Genomic DNA, 14,366 nt, shown 5'->3' with positions numbered 1-14,366 from the left:
GCATCCCTCAGGAGAGCGCTTAACAATTCCGCTGAGCCTGGTCTATTTGACATTTTGTGTCATGTTCATAGAGATGACTCTTTGTGCATCATTCTGGCGCTGCACTGGCAGACTCTGCATCGCATCCACCTGAAAAAATTTGCAAAGCTTGCATTTTTGTTACCAGGGCTACGTTCCCTTTCATTTGACTAACATAGGCAGGCCCCTCTCTTCACTCATCTCTTTCTGACTGAAGGAACAGCTGTCACCTTGTAGACCATATGGATGTGACAAAAATTGGGTGTGTAGTAGCTCTGCTTGCTGTTGATGCATATTAATGATTAGCTGTTGCTACATGACAGTGCCATTAAAATAAAAATCCTCTCCATAATTAAGATGTTTGCCTACTTTATAGCCTACAACATTTGGGCTGGTTTTCAAGAACAGAATGAGTCTAGCCCTGCTGTGTTTGGATCTCCAATCTCCATTCCAAGGTGTGATGAAGATTCACACAACCCCCTCTCTGTCACCCTCTGACCTTTATTTCCTTTGTTTTGTCTTTATTTAGTATGGTCAGGGCGTGAGTTGGGGTGGGCAGTCTGTTTGTTTTTCTATGTTTGGTTTCTGTTTCGGTCTAGTATGGTTCTCAAGAAGAGGCAGGTGTCGTTAGTTGTCTCTGATTGAGAATCATACTTAGGTAGCCTGGGTTTCACTTTTGGTTTGTGGGTGTTTGTTTCCGTGTGAGTGTTTGTTGCCACACGGTACTGTTTCGGTTTTCGTTCATGTTCACGTTGATTGTTTATATTTCATAGTGTTCAGTTTTTATCTTAAAATAAACGTTATGGACACTTACCACGCTGCGCATTGGTCCTCCGATCCTTCTCGCTACTGGAATGCCGTTACAGAAACACCCACCACCAAAGGACCAAGCAGCGTGGTAACAGGCAGCAGCAGCAGCAGCAGGAGAGGCAGCGATACCTGGAGAACTGGACATGGGAGGAGATTCTGGACGGTAAAGGACCCTGGGAACAGCCATGGGAATATCGCCGCCCCAAAGCAGAGCTGGAGGCAGCAAAAGCAGAGAGGCGGCATTATGAGGAGCTAGCACGGCAGCGCGGCTGGAAGCCCGAGAGGCAGCCCCAAACATTTCTTGGGGGTGGGCACACGGGGAGTGTGGCGAAGCCAGGTAGGAGACCTGTGCCAACTTCCCGTGCTTACCGGAGAGAGAGAGGGACAGGGCAGGCACCGTGTTATGCGGTGGAGCGCACAGTTTCTCCAGTGCGTGTGCATAGCCCGGTGCGGTACATTCCAGCTCCTCGTATCAGCCGGGCTAGAGTGGGCATCGAGCCAGGTGCCATGAAGCTGGCTCTATGCATCTGGTCTCCAGTGCGTCTCCTCAGGCCGGCGTACATGGCACCAGCCTTACGCATTGTGTCCCCGGTTCGCCAGCACAGCCCAGTGCGGGCTATTCCACCTCGCCGCACTGACCTGGCGGGGAGCATTCAACCAGGTAAGGTTGGGCAGGCTCCGTGCTCAAGAGCTCCAGTGCGCCTGCACGGTCCGGTCTACCCAGTGCTATCTCCACACACCAGCCCTCCGGTGGCAGCCCCCCGCACCAGGCTGTCTCTCCGTCTTCTGCCTACAGGTGTTCCGGCCTGTCCAGCGCTGCTAGAGCCTTTCTCCTCTCCAGCGCTGCCAGAGTTTCCCGTCTGTCCTAGGACGCCAGAGTCTCCCGTCTGTCCTGAGCCGCCAGAGTCTCCCGTCTGTCCTGAGCCGCCAGAGTCTCCCGTCTGTCCTGAGCCACCAGAGTCTCCCGTCTGTCCTGAGCCGCCAGAGTCTCCCGTCTGTCCTGAGCCGCCAGAGTCTCCCGTCTGTCCTGAGCCGCCAGAGTCTCCCGTCTGTCCTGAGCCGCCAGAGTCTCCCGTCTGTCCTGAGCCGCCAGAGTCTCCCATCTGTCCTGAGCCGCCAGAGTCTCTCGTCTGTCCTGAGCCGCCAGAGTCTCCCGTCTGTCCTGAGCCGCCAGAGTCTCCCGTCTGTCCTGAGCCGCCAGAGTCTCCCATCTGTCCTGAGCCGCCAGAGCCGCCAGTCTGTCCTGAGCCGCCAGAGCCGCCAGTCTGTCCTGAGCCGTCAGAGCCGCCAGTCAGCCAGGAGCCGCAAGTCAGCCGCCAGCCGCCAGAGCCGCCAGTCAGCCAGGAGCCGTCAGCCAGCCAGGAGCCTCCAGAGCCGTCAGCCAGCCAGGAGCTGCCAGAGCCGTCAGCCAGCCAGGAGCTGCCAGAGCCGTCAGCCAGCCAGGAGCTGCCAGAGCTGTCAGTCAGCCAGGCGATGCCAGAATCGCCCTTCACTCCGGAGCTGCCGGATTCTCCCGCATGTCCGGCGCTGCCGGAGTCTCCCGCCTGTCCGGCGCTGCCAGAATCTCCCATCCATTCGGGACCCATTTCTAGGGTCCCCAGTCCGAGGTCGGCGCCGAGGGTCGCCGTGTTTAAGAGGCCACGGAGGCGGACAATGAGGCGGAGAAAAACTGTGGTGAAGTGGGGTCTGATGCTTCCCTTTGGTGAGGCGTTATTCTGTAACGTGTACGCTGGGAGTCAGGAAGCAAGTTCAAGGAGTGTATTTAATAACTAAATGAACATAGACCAAAACACACAGGTAGAGTACAGACACGATCACTGGAACAGAAACAATAACACCTAGAGAAAGAGTGACATATATAGGGAAGGTGACATACATAGGGAAGGTAATCAGACATATATAGTGACATATATCGGGAAGGTGATGGAGGGAGGTGATGGAGGTGATGGAGTCCAGGGAGGTGATGGAGTCCAGATGAGTCTGATGAGGCGCTTGTGCGCGTAACAATGATGACAGGTGTGCGTAATAATGAGCAGCCTGGTGACCTCGATCGCCAGAGAGGGAGTAGACGTGACAGTATGGTATGCATTCATTTTGGGATTTCCATCATCCATTTTGTATGATATGTTACAAAATGCAATTCGTACAATATGTTACGAATTTGCTAAATGTACAATATGTTACGAATTGGCAAAATGTTTGATATGTTGCGAATTCTAATTTATTGTTGCTTGGTTAAGGTTAGGGTTAGCTAAAAGGGTTAAGGTTAGGGTTAGAGTTGGGGGAAGGGTTAACTAACATGCTAAGTAGTTGCAAAGTAGCTAAAAAGTGGAACGTTTCTAAGTAGCTAAAATTGTCCATGATGAGATTTGAATGCGCAACCTTTGGGTTGCTAGACGTTCGTGTTGTACGTCCACCCATCCACCCAGACCAACCAACCAACTAACCTACCTACCATCCTCCTTTGGTTTTTGCCTTAAGTAATCTTTTGTCTTATGTAACCAAACCTAACATATCCTAATAATTTGAGGGTCTGGATCTACATTTACTATGTTACGTCTAATCTATGAGTCCAGGCTGATTCATATGTAACACTGAATGAATGGTACTGAAAGGCAAATGAAACAGATGCAGTGAAACTGACATTACAGGCTTTTTAAAGGTAGACTCGGCAAAATGGGGTTGCCATGAACAGCGCGACAGATGATGAGATGTATGACTTTTCTCTCGTACGGTCACACGCAGTATCTGAATGTGTACGGGTTTGCTTCACGTTGTCACAGCATGGTAGCCACGGGATCAAAACAGAGGAGAAGTTGAGCCTCACGTATCAACATTCTTAGTTGTTGTGGAAATTAATCCACTTTGCTGTTTACTTTCTGCGGCTATGTCATATAGCTGAGTCTACCTTTAAGTTCAAATGTTTCTTCTAACAAAATGCAAAGCCATTTGTATTCATGCACTCATGCAGTAGACTTGCTGAAAAAAATGATTCATCATTCCACACTGCACAGATACTGTACATAACCATTCCAATTAGGACATTATAGATTTTAGTTTTGTGCCAGAAAGACAGCGAGAGAAAAGCATGGGAGTAGCCGATCATGCAAATTAAAAAGAAAGAACAAGCTCATGCATTGTTCATGAATACCTCTGGACGTAAAGCACTACCATTTTAATATCTGTTTTATGTTCTTGTAAAACTGTGTATGGAATTTTGTCTCTTTATGCGCCCCCACATAGGGGAGATAAGCGCGATTGTCTGACTGGCAGGATTTAATTAAAAATACATTTCATCCCCAGTGTTAACTCCTACATTTCAGCACATACCTAGCCCTCTTTTGTTCCCATTCTCAACTGCATTTTCTCATATTCATTTGATTTTAAAGCTGGTTTCTAATGAGACAGGGATTATATAGCCATGATTGACGTATTAAATCCATTGAATGACTCCATTTTAATAGTGAGGATATTTAAGACCAGGGTAATTAAAGTGTGATTGTCTTTCTTAATTGCTATAGCTGGACATTTTATAGCAGCTATTCACATTCAAAAATGTACTGTACTAGGCCTACTGACAGAGTCAGGAATCATTTAATTGAAGAGAGGAGTTGGCTATTCATTTTACTGCACTCATAAAAAGTCATGAAATATTTAACGGAGTTCTATTTCCTTTTTTAAACTGACATGTTTTGATAGGCCTACTGCATAACATGGACTACTCACTAATGCAAGTTACTTTTTGCTAGTATTTATTCAGCCGTCAGCCAGCGTTGGAAGTTTTTCCGGCAGACATTTTTGTTGGTGCAATCTAAGTACATCATGAGGTCCTTTCTCTCCTCCCGGTCAATTTAATGAAGTACTGTATATTGATGGTAAACAATACATATCAAATTTTCACATTAACTGGAAGTTGTTTGTTGCCATTATATTAATAGAGAACCTGAAAAGCACCCTATTGCTAAAACCTGGTTGTCACCTCATCATTTGGCTAGTGCCCTAGCCGGCATAACAATCTTTCTCACTTTAATGCAGGCTGCTGGCTAAATAAGCACAGCCTTACACCTAATAGTTGTCCCAGTAACTAAGAGAAGTGACTTGGCCCTATGATGTAACTCTTTCATTCAATAAGCAAAGGCTATGGAGGGGTCATGGCATCCTTGTTTTGGCATGGAGCAAAATGAGCTCTGTTCGGGTTAATAGGAGCCTTGATGGGTCACCTACCTCACAGATTACATATAGATTGAGATTACAAACACCCTTCTACCCACACATACAGTAGACCTCAGGGACACACAGGGCTCTCTCTCTCTCTTACACACACACACACACACACACACACACACACACACACACACACACACACACACACACACACACACACACACACACACACACACACACACACACACACACACACATGCAGATAAAAGCTTGCAGTGTCAAAATGTCATCTTAACTGTGAGTAATTATCTCCTAATTGCAGAAGTCACTTCCTTCCCTCCCATCACTACACTGCATTTCAAATGTATTCAAATGTGTTTCTTCTATGTATAGCCTCATCAAGTCTCTTCGATACTGTATGAATGGATATTATGTGTTCTTTCTTTGCATATCTTTGAATGACACCTGCCTGAATATTATGTGATGTGTGATTAATTTACTATTATCTGTAAAACACAGATTCAAAATGTAATATGGTGCTTAACAATATGTTTAATTGAAATTGCTGTCCTAACATCTGGAGTCTAACGTCAAAGGTTAATTCATGGAAATGTATGGGGTGGAAATGGAGTGTACCTTCACATCACATTATTGAAAAACACAGCAATAGAATAAATCTCTCTCTCTCACTCTCTCTCTCTCTCTCGCACACACACACACACACACACACACACACACACACATTCCCCTTGTGACCACTAGAGTGCTGTGCTGTATTGCTGATAGAACTGAGGCTACTTGTCTATCTTAACAATAGACCAAACTCAATGACTATGGTCTGTATTCTATGAAACCTGGTATTGTGGGTTTCCAAATAATTCACACAAGAACACATTTAGACGTGATTCCAATAGCTCAGTTGGTTGAAGCATGGTGTTTGTCACACCAGACTGGATGAATGCTGAAAGCAAAACTCTTGAGGACTTTGCTGTGGAATGCATGGGCTTCTTTTTAATTGGCTGCCCTCTGTCATGTACATTGGTTTGTATAAGCCTCTCAGCACAGGTTAGTACATATACTAGCCTTATTTACAGCACTATTACCTGGACTACTGAGCAGGGACTGGGATTACCTTCATTAATATACAGTAGGTTAAGACTGGGTCAAATTTAATTCTCCATTATTCTTTTTTTGTGGTTATTCTGAGCCATGGTACTGAGTACTTTTATTCTAATTGTGGCTGGTGTTTTGGTGTCAGGGATAGTAATATTTCCTGGCAGAATCAAAAAAACTAATCTGCTTCACCACAATTGATGCGCAATTTGCAAAACCAGAAATCTTTGTTGGACTGTACTTGTGATGAAGGAAAATGAGTGTCAATGTCAGTGTCAGCCCTAAACTCTCTGGTGTATAGAGCTCTATCTTTAACCGAGTAATTCAACTGAGGTTTGTAAATCAGCCATGGGTTTGGCCAGTCTCTCTCTGCTGTTGCTGTGTGGACGCACCGAGGAGGGTCTGACTAAGAAAGGGAGAATAGGAGAGGAGAGCGAAAGAGGAAAGGAGGAGAGGGGAGGAGAGGAGAAAGGATGGAGAGGAGAGAAGGCTGAGTCTCTCCCTCCCTCTCAGATGGTTAGCCTGTCCCGTTTTCTTTTTAAATAAAGTGCTTCTTCCCACAAAAATGCACATAAAAGGTTGTTTCACTGCAGACCATACATCTTCAGAGCCAATGAGAGAGAATGTTAAATTCCAGGGGATTCGACAAATGAACATGTAACTACTGACAATACCGGAATATAATCTATTTCCCTTTAGGAGCTAAGTGGTGGCAAAACATGAAGTCATTGTGTTTTCTTTTAACAAAATGAATTTCTGTTGACATGCGGTAGACGGTACATTCTCACAAGTACAGGTATACCGTATGTAAAGGGTTGCAGCTTGGATGGAGAATAAAATATTTTCAATTTCAGTGCAGCCCACCAGGTTGCCTGGTGTGGTGTTATGCAATTACAATCCCCTAGGCACTTACAGTATGTTCTTCAATGCTGTTACCATGAAAATGAGAATGATTAACATTCTGTATTTGAATGGTTAACATTCTGTATTTGAATGATTAACATTCTGTATTTGAATGGTTAACATTCTGTATTTGACTTGCACACGGTATTCCTGGCAATAATGTCTTGCCCCCGGGATTTGCTGTGGATCACCATGCAGATGTCTAGCCCCATTAGTTTCCCAGTTATTGAGGTGTGTGCACCTCAGTGCACTGTCTGCTGGTAATGACACCCCTCATCATCTTGATTTGGACAAAGAGAAATACCCCTATTACCAAGACCCTGTTTCCAATGTGGAACAGCTCTGCCAGGGTGAAGTGACAGCAAGCCTCGCTCCACACATGATTTTGACTTGCTTATGTTTCAGGGCTACTAGTTATATTTCAAGGCTACTATTTATTCAATGGACCATTGTACACATAGGCCCATTTCCTTGTTACAGAACATATTGTGAACATTTCCATAATGCTCACATTGTGCATTAGAGCTGGGTTTGCAACCTTGTGTGTCTCCCAGTTTATCATTGTAACAGGCCTCTGCTTCCTCTTATCTTGGTTAACTGCTGCCTCTATTTGCTTTGCAGGGTGAGAGCCTGTGCAATTATGAAAACACAGTTACCATGAGATGGCATCAATGTCAGTTCCATCGCAGTAAGGAGAAATTAATTAGTTACTATGACAGGACCTAAATAGTTTGGTTGATGAGTTCATTAACTGTAATGTATTTCAAATACCTCTTGACATATGTATGTAAATTACACCAAAGTAGTATGCCCTTTGGTATTGTTTAAACTCTTGGAGATATCTGTAATACCTGATTAATTTGAATAACTTTATTAGTTTGTGCCGTTGAGTGTCTTTCTGGTTTATGATGCAGCACCTCATTAAATGCAAATTGCTCCAAGGCATTATTAATGGTTTAGTTGATACATTGAATTATCATGGACTATTCACAGCAATTAATATCAGACCTTCAGTTACCTGCAAAGCTTCTATCTAGTTCATTATTGATTGATTAATAACCTGTTTAAAGGATTTACAAAGATGGACAGCTTCACTACTGTTTTGCATACAAAGCAGTCAAGTACCTGTTTTTAAGTATGCACATTTATCATAGGATGCATTATTGCAAGGTACATTTGACTCCAGCGATATTAAAAACACAACATAATTTCTTCCCAATCTTGCCCCTTTTAAGTGGTTTTAATGTAAAAAAATAAATAAATAAATACAGTTTTATCAAAATAGATGATTATTCTAGGGGAAATGTTAATCAAAATGGAACCTTTACCAAGGGAATCTAATATTTCTCAACTCACCACAACAATTATATCATGTACTTTCACTAGATTCAATTTGCCCTTGCAGTCCTTTCAGTTGTCAGCATTGACCCATATGCAGCTGTTTGAAGGCAATTGTGTCGTTGTTTCTTTGGCAGTGTCTCCAGCATTTTGATCTCTCTCTCCTCAATTTTCCTCAGCGTAATATTCACACAGGATTGTTTTGTTTCATGGCACCTCTAAATCTTCATTTCAAATGTAGACAATTCAAGTATTATCTGGGTGTACCCTGAAACGCCCAGCGAATCCAAAGCAGTTCACTACTGAACAGTCTCAAGGTGGCTACATTTTTAATGACTTTTGGTTTTTAATTGAACACTCTGAGACATTCTCAAAGCCCTGAAGAGGCCAGGGTGGAGGAGATTCAGAATGTGGAGCAGTGCATGCATAGTCTGTTTTGTTTCTCTTTATTATATGAAATTAGAATAGACCTCCTTTAATTCCCAGCAATTCACCATCTCCGCTTAAGATCAGCTTCCACACATATAGATACAGAATGTTATGAGATGACGATGACAAATTAGGTAAATAACATAATATAGCTTACAGCATTTCACACTTCTGAGAAGGGGGTGGGGCTTCATTTTTCATGTTAGATCAAACCACACATGGTATAAGATATATACAGAGGGGCAAAAAAGTATTTAGTCAGCCACCAATTGTGCAAGTTCTCCCACTTAAAAAGATGAGAGAGGCCTGTAATTTTCATTATAGGTACACTTCAATTATGACAGACAAATGAGGAAAAAAAATCCAGAAAATCACATTGTAGGATTTTTAATGAATTTATTTGCAAATTATGGTGGAAAATAAGTATTTGGTCAATAACAAAAGTTTATCTCAATACTTTGTTATATACCCTTTGTTGGCAATGACAGAGGTCAAACGTCTTCACAAGGTTTTCACACACTGTTGCTGGTATTTTGGCCCATTCCTCCATGCAGATCTCCTCTAGAGCAGTGATGTTTTGGGGCTGTTGCTGGGTAACACAGACTTTCAACTCCCTCCAAAGATTTTCTATGGGGTTGAGATCTGGAGACTGGCTAGGCCACTCCAGGACCTTGAAATGCTTCTTACGAAGCCACTCCTTCGTTGCCCGGGCAGTGTGTTTGGGATCATTGTCATGCTGAAAGACCCAGCCACGTTTCATCTTCAATGCCCTTGCTGATGGAAGGAGGTTTTCACTCAAAATCTCACGATACATTGCCCCATTCATTCTTTCCTTTACACGGATCAGTCGTCCTGGTCCCTTTGCAGAAAAACAGCCCCAAAGCCTGATGTTTCCACCCCCATGCTTCACAGTAGGTATGGTGTTCTTTGGATTCAACTCAGCATTCTTTGTCCTCCAAACACGACGAGTTGAGTTTTTACCAAAAAGTTATATTTTGGTTTCATCTGACCATATGATATTCTCCCAATCTTCTTCTGGATCATCCAAATGCTCTCTAGCAAACTTCAGACGGATCTGGACATGTACTGGCTTAAGCAGGGGGACACGTCTGGCACTGCAGGATTTGAGTCCCTGCCTGCATAGTGTGTTACTGATGGTAGGCTTTTTTACTTTGATCCCAGCTCTCTGCAGGTCATTCACTAGGTCTCCCCCGTTTGGTTCTGGGATTTTTGCTCACCGTTCTTGTGATCATTTTGACCCCATGGGGTGAGATCTTGCGTGGAGCCCCAGATCGAGGGAGATTATCAGTGGTCTTGTATGTCTTCCATTTCCTAATAATTGCTCCCACAGTTGATTTCTTCAAACCAAGCTGCTTACCTATTGCAGATTCAGTCTTCCCAGCGTGGTGCAGGTCTACAATTTTGTTTCTGGTGTCTTTTGACAGCTCTTTGGTCTTGGCCATAGTGGAGTTTGGAGTGTGACTGTTTGAGGTTGTGGACAGGTGTCTTTTATACTGATAACAAGTTCAAACAGGTGCCATTAATACAGGTAACGAGTGGAGGACAGAGGAGCCTCTTAAAGAAGTTACAGGTCTGTGAGAAACAGAAATCTTGCTTGTTTGTAGGTGACCAAATACTTATTTTCCACCATAATTTGCAAATAAATTCATAAAAAATCCTACAATGTGATTTTCTGGATTTTTTTCCCTCATTTTGTCTGTCATAGTTGAAGTGTACATATGATGAAAATTACAGGCCTCTCTCATCTTTTTAAGTGGGAGAACTTGCACAATTGGTGGCTGACTAAATACCTTTTTTGCCCCACTGTATTTCAGAGAGCTCAGACTCATAGCCTCCTGATTTCTATTTAGTGTAGATACGCATCTGATTAAACCCATTGATGAACGCCTTTTATCAAGATGCCATTAGAAAGGCTGCTGTGCAGTAGTGACTAGTTACATATCGGGATATTACTTTTGGGACGATATATATATATATATATATATATATATGGTATCGTTTTGACAATTTCACAGTATTATTTTTGTGCTAGATAGCTGTACCTGCATCAAAACTCCAGTATTTTTCCTTCATAGCTTGTTCTGCATATTATTTTTAAATAGGGGGCCATTGTCACGACTCCCGCCGAAGATGGCTCCCCCCGCCTGTTCGGGTGGTCGTCACCGGCCTACTAGCCGCCACCGATCCCTTTTCCCTTTTCTGTTAGTTTTGTCTCATTAGTTGCACCTGTTCCTACTTGTGTTTTCTTGATTTGCTTCCCTATTTAAGCGTGTGAAACCTGCCCCTTTGTTCTGCGGGGTTATTTTGTGTTCACGTTAGTGTCGTAGGTGTTGTTGTGCTCCGGACCGTGTTACCCTGTGTTTCGGGTTGGTCAGTGTTTTGCGCCCTGTATTTTTGGGCATTACCTTTTGGTGCCGGTATAAAGTGCATTTTTCCCCTGGAACTCTCTGCTCTCTGCACCTGATTCCTACCTGCACACCTAGTCAGCCGTGACAGCCATTTTCAGCACTTTTATTTCCATATCTGATATCAAAACTTGTTTTTTCATGGCTCTCGCTTGTTCCTCAACAGCAGTCATATGGTGAACAATATGTTTGGAACAATAAATTGCAATAAAATCAGTATCGAATTTTAATACATATAGAATTGTGAGAATCGCAATACATAACGTATCAATACCTAAGTATTGTGCTAATATCTTGGTACAAGATGGTGCCGGAGAACAAGGCGGACAATTTACCAAATAGTGTTTTTTTGGTTGTTTCTTTGCATTGTTTGTAACTTATTTTTTAAAACTTATTTTGTATATAATGTTGCTGCTACCGTCTCTTATGACCAAAAATAACTTCTGGACATCAGAACTGCGATTACTCACCACGGACTGACAGAATCCTTTTTTTCCATTGCGTGAAGAGAAGGCGGAGAAATAAGGGCCAGAAGGCGGGCTGCCTTCTGAGAATTCGTAGGCGATCGAATAAACTCCCACTTCCTTCCATTCTGCTCGCAAACGTGCAATCTTTGGAAAATAAAATTGATGACCTACGTGGAAGATTAAACTACCAACAGGACATTTAAAACTGTAATATCTTATGTTTCACGGAGTCATGGCTGAATGACGACATTATCAACATACAGCTGGCTGGTTAGACACTGTATCGTCAGAATAGAAGAGGGGCTTCTAGTAAGACAAGGGGTGGCGGACTGTGTATTTTTGTAAATAACAGCTGGTGCACAATATCTAAGGAAGTCTCGAGATTTTGCTCGCCTGAGGTAGAGTATCTCATGATAAGCTGTAGTCCACACTATGTACCTAGAGAGATTTCATCTGTATTTTCCATACAGTAGCTGTCTACATACCACCAGAGACTGATGTTGGCACTAAGACCGCACTGAATGAGCTGTATTCCGCCATAAGCAAACAGGAAAACGCTCACCCAGAGGCGGCGCTCCTAGTGGCCAGGGACTTTAATGTAGGAAAACTTAAATCCGTCTTACCAATTTTCTATTAGCGTGTTAAATGTGCAACCAGAGGGAAAAAAAACTTTGGACCTCCTTTACTCCACACACAGAGACATGTACAAAAATCTTCCTCGATCTCCATTTGGCAAATCTGACCATAATTATATCCTCCTGATTCCTACTTACAAGCACAAATTAAAGCAGGAAGCACCAGTGACTTGATCAATAAAAAGGTGGTCAGATGAAGCAGATGCTAAGCTACAGGACTGTTTTGCTAGCACAGACTGGAATATGTTCCGGGATTCCTACGATGGCATTGAGGAGTACACCACATCAGTCATTGGCTTCATCAATAAGTGCATCGATGACGTAGTCCCCACAGTGACCGTACATACATACCCCAACCAAAAGCCATGGATTACAGGCAACATCCGCACTGAGCTAAAGGGTAGAGCTACCGCTTTCAAGGAGAAATCCAGCTATGCCCTCTGATGAACCATCAAACAGCCAAAGGGTCAATACAGGACTAAGATCGTACTACACCGGCTCTGACACTCATCGGATGTGGTAGGGCTTGCAACCCATTACAGACTACATAGCGAAGCACAGCCAAGAGCTGCCCAGTGACACGAGCCTACCAGACGAGCTAATCTACTTCTATGCTCGTTTCAAGGCAAATAACACTGAAACACCAGCTGTTCTGGAAGACTGTGTGATCACGCTCTCCGCAGCCGATGTGAGTAAGACCTTTAAACAGATCAACAGTTGCAAGGCCGCAGGGCCAGACGGATTACCAGGATGTGTACTGTGAGCATGCGCTGACCAACTGGTAAGTGTCTTCACTGACATGTTCAACCTCTCCCTGTCCGAGTCTGTAATACCAACATGTTTTAAGCAGACCACCATAGTCGCTGTGCCCAAGAACACTAAGGTAACCTGCACAAATGACTACTGACCCGTAGCACTCACGTCTGTAGCCAAGAAGTGCTTTGAAAGGCTGGCCATGGCTCACATCAACACCATTATCCCAGAAACCCTAGACCAATTTCCAATTTCCATTCCGTCCTAACAGATCCACAGATGATGCAATCTCTATTGCACTCCACACTGCCCTTTCCCACCTGGACAAAAGGAACACCTATGTGAGAATGCTATTCATTGACTACAGCTCAGCGTTCAACAACATAGTGCCCTCAAAGCTCATCAATAAGCTAAGGACCCTGGGACTAAACACCTCCTTCTGCAACTGCATCCTGGACTTCGTGACGGGCCGTCCCCAGGTGGTAAGGGTAGGTATTAACACATCCGCCACGCTCAGTCCCCTCCTGTACTCCCTCTTCACTGACGACTGCACAGCCAGGCACAACTCCAACACCATCATTAAGTTTGGCGAGGACACAACAGTGGTAGGCCTGATCACCGACATCGACGAGAGCCTATAGGGAGGAGATCAGAGACCTGGCCGTGTGGTGCCAGGACAACCACTTCTCCCTCAATGTGATCAAGACAAAGGAGATGATTGTGGACTACAGGAAAAAGAGGACCAGAGCACGCCCCCATTTGCATCGACGGGACTGTAGGGGAGCAGGTTGAGAGCTTCAAGTTCCTTGGTGTCCACATCCCCAACAAACTAACATGGTCCAAGCACACCAATACAGTCATGAAGAGGGCACAACAAAACCTATTACACCTCAAGAGACTGAAAAGATTTGGCATGGGTCCTCAGATCCTCAAAAGGTTCTACAGCTGCATCACTGCCTGGTATGGCAACTGCTCGGCCTCCGACCGCAAGGCACTACAGTCTATGACTACACCCTAGTCATAGACCGTTCTCTCTGCTACCGCACAGCAAGCGGTACCGGAGCACCAAATCTAGGTCCAAGAGGCTTCTAATCAGCTTCTACCGCCAAGCCATAAGACTCCTGAACATCTAATCAAATGGCTACCCAGACTTTTTGCATTGCCCACCCTTTACACCGCTGCTACTCTCTGTTGTTATCATCTATGCATAGTCACTTTAATAACTCTACTTACATGTACATATTACCTCAACTAACCGGTGCCCCTGCACATTGACTCTGTTCCGGTACGCCCCCTGTATATAGTCTCGC

The sequence above is a fragment of the Oncorhynchus clarkii genome, chromosome 13 (assembly GCF_045791955.1).
Source record: "Oncorhynchus clarkii lewisi isolate Uvic-CL-2024 chromosome 13, UVic_Ocla_1.0, whole genome shotgun sequence".
NCBI lineage: Eukaryota > Metazoa > Chordata > Actinopteri > Salmoniformes > Salmonidae > Oncorhynchus > Oncorhynchus clarkii.
This window is presented reverse-complemented; position numbering follows the sequence as displayed.